The sequence below is a fragment of the Oxyura jamaicensis genome, chromosome 9 (assembly GCF_011077185.1).
Source record: "Oxyura jamaicensis isolate SHBP4307 breed ruddy duck chromosome 9, BPBGC_Ojam_1.0, whole genome shotgun sequence".
In the NCBI taxonomy this organism is placed as follows: Eukaryota; Metazoa; Chordata; class Aves; order Anseriformes; family Anatidae; genus Oxyura; species Oxyura jamaicensis.
The window spans coordinates 4,160,687-4,166,686 of NC_048901.1; the positions used below are offsets into that span (position 1 = coordinate 4,160,687).

At 43.4% G+C, this 6,000-nt stretch overlaps 1 long non-coding RNA gene across 1 annotated transcript; it reads left to right on the forward strand.

Annotated features, from left to right (window-relative positions):
• The first annotated feature begins 2,357 nt into the window (after nt 1–2,357).
• On the forward strand, nt 2,358–4,170 carry LOC118171709. The gene is made up of 2 exons (XR_004753343.1): nt 2,358–2,469; nt 3,168–4,170. It is a non-coding gene; the product is annotated as an uncharacterized LOC118171709 (long non-coding RNA).
• Nucleotides 4,171–6,000: the final 1,830 nt, after the last annotated feature.

The window sequence follows — 6,000 nt, forward strand, 5'->3', positions numbered from 1 at the left end:
AGAGCAATAAGCAAGCCATGTCTACACTTCGCAAGCTGCACAATTACTGCCAGAGCCAGAACGCATACTGCCACCACCACAACCACCTGTAGAACTACAGAAACTAACACAGTGCTCACTGTAACCCCAACTTCAAGTGACTTTCTGAGGTGTGGTTTGTTCATGCTGTTAGTATCAGGCTATGATCACTCTAAGCAAAGTGAAAACCTAACCATCTCCCTATTTGCAAGTAACTTTCGACATATGCTGAAAGATTACATAGCAACTTCTAGAAAACTGTTTCCAAATGATTTCATCCCATGTGTCAGGACAGCTTTAACATTCATGTCTCTTTGCCTCATTCTTAAATGCCTGGAACTTCTGCAGTTGCTCTTTCTCCCAGCCACGTTTGGCTCCTTTTGCCCTGCTCTCCCTCCTCACACATCCAATGCTGCCACAACAAGCCTAACAGAGAACACAGAGTAAAGGAAGCTCTCATTGCCTTATTGTGGCATTTGTTTCAGCTGTTTCACATCCCTCGACAGTGCCCTTTCACTTCCCTGGAGCACACTGGCTCTACCCCTCCCAGGGACTGACTATCCACAACCACTGCAGGCATTTCTCTTCTTTTGGCAAGGCATTTCCAGTATACTGAGGAGGAGTCTTCTAAAGGTACAACGGTAGAGGGGTCCCTACTCATGTAAAAAGCCAATTAAAGTTAAATGCTTAACTGCCATCTGTGCCTTTAAGAAAAATCTCTTAATTTTCCCCAGTGATCAGTTTTTTTCACATGGGACCAATTTTGCTGTTATTGCTTAGGCAAAATTCCCACTGAAGTCCACAGGGAACTTTGCCTGAATACAAAATGCAGAGCGAAACCCTGTGCTTATTTGCATAGAGCACAAATCATAAAGATCATATCCTGATGCAAGTGATTTATCCTATATGACAGTTGGTGCAACTGGGCTATTTTTAACCATGATTTGCTGTAAAATATTTCATGATATTTACCATTCCAAAAAAAAAAAAAAAAAGTCAATTGATTCTTTTTCCTTAAACTGGATTAGATTGAAAGATTCTGGCTGCTTTCCAAACCCATTAATTACTAAATGCTACATTTTCAACAGAAACGTTAAGCTATAAGTAGTTCTTCTAGAGCCGGTTTGCTCCTAGCTAAAATCAATTAAAGCTGGTAAAGATACATTTCTCTGGTCAGGTCCCAGCTCCAGACATCTATATTTATAGTGTAGTGGATCCTGGCAAAATTGTCCAGCCTAGATGCAGTTGTACACGCAAAACTATTTTTACTGTGTAGCTCATGAAAGGGATAAGTAGGCGGCTTTCTGGGATAAATCCAGCTGTGTCAGTAGGGCTGCGCTCACACACTATGCTCTGTTTCTGCTTAGAGTAGCCTCAGTCTCCCAGCCCACAAGCAGGCACACACCGCCGTATGGAGTATAAAGGCAAGGCAGTTTAAGCTTGTTTGTCACCACCACACCCCACTACTCATTCCCATTTGTGTGGCCTTGCAGGGAACTGGGTCATGGACATGATCCAAAGCAGAAATCATTTGGGGTGGGAACGAGGGGAAACCCAAAAACACAAAGAAGAGGGTGTTCTTTTCAACCAGATCACTTCCTTGCACCACACAATGCAGAGGGCACTTCACAGCGTGAGAATGAGTACCCCTGCCAAAGCAGTCGGTGACTTTTAAAGTGAAAAATCCTTATGCTACAGACACCGGTGTGCTTCAGCTTCTATCTGCATGACTCCACTGCACAAACGGCACACATGCCAAAGCTGTTGCACAGAGGCTTGGCCTCCTGAAGCCTACAGGAGCAGAAAATCCCGCGGTTCGTGGGGGTGCTGACAGGCGCTGCTCACTGCCCTAGAAACCCCAGGACATCTGACAACACAAGCAACCCTCTCCATTAGTTCCAAGCTGGCAGAGAAGGGCATGTGCACAGTGTACAAAACGTGACCACGTGTGTAAGCTGTTAAATGTCTTATCAGAGCACCTGACAATCTCCAGCCATCTCAGGGTTTTGTGTAGCTGCAGCGCTGGCTCACGCGCAGAACCAGGAGCGCCGGTCTGCTTCCCTCCCAGCCCCGGCTACTGCTCCGGCCTCACGCTGGCAAAGTACTGCTTGGCCGTGTGGTGAAGCAGATTGGCAAAGCGATCAAGCTGAGAACTAGCCTGGGATTTTGGCACTACGCGGATGTTATTACTTGAGAGGACCACCCTGCCTATGCAGTCAGTGGGCAGCAGAGAGCCAGGGCAGCCCAGCAGATGGAAGGCAGGCCAGCTGGGTCTCATTCAGGAGCAGGCAACTGCTTGTTTATATCCAAGCTACTCAGAGAGCAAGGAGCTCTAGTGAGCCCCACAGCTATTCGGAACTCCACAAATAAAGTGCCTGGAAGGGCACAGAGCACAAAACCTGTAAAAGCAACCCACAATGAAGTGTACTACAAGAGAACTGGGAATGGGAGGTGAGGGGCAACTTCTTTTACTGAAATAGGATTACTCCTATCTACATTATTTAACTTTACATTAAATCCCCACCCTACCACCCCAACACTGCAGGTAAGTCCTGTTTAATTAGGAAATGGGCACAGATGGGGAAAGTCGGAGTTGCTCACTTTCACAAAACAGAATTTGGATCATTGGATAAAGAAATACTAGAAGCTGAAAGACTGGAAAGACTCATAGAAGAAATTGCATTTTGCATTTAAGGACTGACAAATTGACAGAGTCCTCTATTAAATAATTCAGTTTTGCTATGCACACTGAGATGACATTTATGAGTAAGTTGTTGCTACTGGCTAAATTCATTAAGGAATTAATTTTATAAAGAAATTAAAAGACTATATATTCATTCAGTAAAATATACTTAAGCTTTATAAACCACAGAACTAAATCATTTGTTGAATGTGTTTTCTTTCAGTATTTAAAAAATCCACACAGAATACTTGTTGCTACATGCTTCAGGACCGGGCAGGAGGGCAAGGACAGTTTGGAAGAAAAAGCTGATAGACCCATAGGGAGAGCACGTACAGGGCAGGGGGAAAAGTGTGACAGCCAAAAAATAACAAGGACGTAGAGATGGTGAAGCTAAAGAAGCGGCAATAGCAGAAGAAAAACTGCGGATGCAGCTATGTGAAGTCTATTGCTTGTTTTTCTTAATTAGACAAAGACTCATTAACTCAAGTTGAAGAAAGCGAGCTATGTGGAAGAGGAAGGCCTTGCACAGGGCATTTCCAATGGAGAGGGAGGCCAGTTCCCTGCTGCTCATCGTGCACTGAGGAGAGGCCATGTGCTGGGTAGGCCCTGGGCTTCCTCCTGCTCCTGGGGCAGCCAGTGCAGGAGATCACCACCCCCTGGAGCCAGCTCCAAGCACAGAGAGCCGTGGGTGGACAAAGGAGAGAGGCCTGTCACAGCCAGAAGTCACCGCCAGCCCTTGCCTCCTTGGCACGGGAGTGGGCTCCATCACAGGCTGCTCCAGGCCCCAGTGCCGTGCTGGGATCCAAAGCTGCAAAGCATGTGGGGAAAGTTATCGACAGAAGGGGCCGGTGGCAAGGCGAGAGGTAGCCTGGCAGCCCTGGGGCACCAATTCCTCTGGTCACGGCCTAACCAAGCACCAAGGAGGGCAGCAGAGGCCCCTTTTATTCCGTTAGTACAGGAAGATGGGCCTCATTTAGGGCTCTGTGTAAGTACTCCCCTCAGCACCTGAGACAGAGGAAAAGAGCAGTAGCTTCTCTCATACGTTTCCAAAAATTTTCATTTCCATTGAGAAGCAGGCTGAAAATTACCATGACTTATGTGTTGTTGCAAATGTTTTAGTGGAAGTCAGCTATTTTTTCCCAAGCAATTAAAAAGATAAAATTCTTCTAAGTACTATGGAAACAACTTCCTGCAGGCACTCCCTACATACACTGTTAGGAAAACTGCTTTTCTCCACAGTTATAGCTGGCTAATCATCCTGTGCCAGTTAACTTATTTCTCTTCCACATACACATACTTATTTTCTTGGAGAAAATATTGTGATCCTTTATATTCTCTCAGTATAATAGCCATTCCTATCAATGGATGAGCTACAATTGCTACCATTCAGGAAGACAGGAATGCAAATGAGGAATACCAATTAACCTCTTTACAATTAAAAATATCTCTATCTATTACAGCACCCATTAGTGATACTCTAGTTAATGGTCTGTCAACATTTCCATTAGACCTTTTCCCCCTGCTCCCACACAGAACTAAATCCTAGCTAATCACCTTGAATATACCTCTATGGATTTACACAATAGAGATACACAGCTCAAATGAGGCAAAATACAGATTCTGTTATCTTGAGCCATTACATTCCCTTAAGTACCCGCCTTCTAATGTAGCAGTCTAAATACTCTGTACTGCAAATGCACTAAATTTTACAAGATGATTTCCTGCCCCCCGCTCCCCCAATGTTACAGCTACTTCATGTACCACCACCCCCCCAATTGCAAAGACTTGAGATTTGTCCTAAATATACTGTGTGAAAATTGTAGGATGAAAGTGTGTTCACAGCAGATTCCTTTTGTCCAATATAATTCACATCATATATTTAATTATTAAACACTAGATGTGAGGCAGTGGGCTCTGTTTAGTGCCATGCACTGTAATACCTAGAAATGACAGGGTGAATTAAGGACAAAGCATCAGCCTTAATAGCTTAAGATCCCCTGGCATCCTTATGGTCAAACCACACTCTCCACACTACCGTAATGTAGTTTTTGTATGTCCAATTCATTACAAATGTATCACATTCATATATATTGCATTTGTTAGTCCTTCCCACTCTCAAAACACGCTTAAGCATTTTATAGTGTGCTCATCATCAACTGTCCCCAGCAAGAGGGCTGGCATACTAGGGAGTGTAAGCACTGTGTAACCAGTACCCAGATGGAAAAAGAGTAGTTCCCAATATGAATCCTAAGCTGTAGTTAAACCTTTATTTTCACCACAGGATTTCTCAGTAAATTTACAATAGTACTGTTAGCTATCTATATGTACCTTGGCAACATTTTGAGCACTGAGCTTGCACACAGCAATTCAGATATGCCAGGTTATCCTGTCTTGTTTTTAGTCTTAAAGTAGAGGATCAACAGCTGACAGAGGCTAATTAAATGCATGTACACAGACTACCCCTCTGAAACAAAACCTGCACTCTGTGCACCAGAGTTAATGTTTAATACAGAGCGACTGGCTTTTGTTTGGGACTACAATTTGCAAACTCTAATTAGATCAACCAAAAGTGACTTGCATTTTATATAGTACAGCTGATAAAATACTAGTTGGAAAAAACTATGTTTTTTCATAGTCAGCAGGCATACAAGCCAATGCCACCGCATACAGAAATGCTTTTTGGAGGGGAACAGGGTAAATCGAAGAAAAAGTGGAGCTTCCTTGTCTGTCTTGAGTTTACATGTTAAAGGCCAGCTGCTACTTTATTTTCTGGAATTATTTCAAAGCAAAAAACACTTCAAGCTGAAAAATCATTTAATTAAAATCCCAGTCAGTTCCATTAAGAGGCACCAACTCAAGTGAGGCCCAGAAAGTGTGGACGGTCTCCTGAGGAGCTGTCTGAGGGACATCTTTCACTTAAATATGGTGGCTGTGGAGCAGTGGGCAGAAGTCACAGGCATATCTGAGCTTCCATTTTCAGATGCCATTAATCATTTTGGACCACTAAGAGATCAACAACAATGACTAAATAGACAGCACAGCCTAGAAATGTGTGATTTTAGCCCTTTTATTATCTAGATGAAGCATTCAAAATCTTCAGAACTGACTGAATTGTGTGCTCCTACCCACAGATCTACATAGACCAATTCTGATTCAACATTCACGGTATGCTATTCTTAAATGAAATTTCCTCCAAACTTACACATTTGGACAGAATGTTAATGACAATACTTTTTTTCTTCCATTATCAAGAGAATTTTACATTACTGCTACTTAAATGCTTTCCGGTGACCAAAGAG